This window comes from Trypanosoma equiperdum (assembly GCF_001457755.1).
Source record: "Trypanosoma equiperdum strain OVI genome assembly, contig: ctg_476, whole genome shotgun sequence".
In the NCBI taxonomy this organism is placed as follows: domain Eukaryota; phylum Euglenozoa; class Kinetoplastea; order Trypanosomatida; family Trypanosomatidae; genus Trypanosoma; species Trypanosoma equiperdum.
Genome location: NW_027124394.1, coordinates 1,625 through 2,202, shown reverse-complemented (window position 1 = coordinate 2,202; position 578 = coordinate 1,625).

Genomic DNA, 578 nt, shown 5'->3' with positions numbered 1-578 from the left:
CTATTTGCTAAATATGTCGGATAAACCAGATTTGTCACTAAATTCCCCTCCTCCCACCTCTTTACACCGAGTAAAAATTTTCACAATTTAGTTTCTTCCGCTAGCCAATTTGTTGCACAGAAAAATAAATAAATTCAGCCTTTGCGGACTCTCCACTAAAGGTAATAAAATAGAATCTGTCTTCATAATCTACTCCAATCATACCTCTCCTCAACACAAATATCTGTCCAACATCTTTTTTTTGAATGGCACTTCAAATCAGTAAAGGCTTGTAAATACTCTGATCCGACCACCACTCATCGCTCCCTTTAAGCAATTCTCCAAGTGCATATTTAAGCCTTTTAAATACCCAAACTCTGGCTATCAAACCGCCACCACTAAGATAAGGTTTTCCACTAGGAGGTGATTTTAGTAAATGAGCTAGCTTCTTATCCTCTTTTTGGTAACCAACATTAAAAAACCAATAACATCTCTCCATGTTCCTTGTAAGTAACCACCTAACGAAAGTTCTCTTCATTTTCTGCAGTATTTTTTACAAAATATTCCACAGCACTCTTATACTTCACTTCATTACTAAA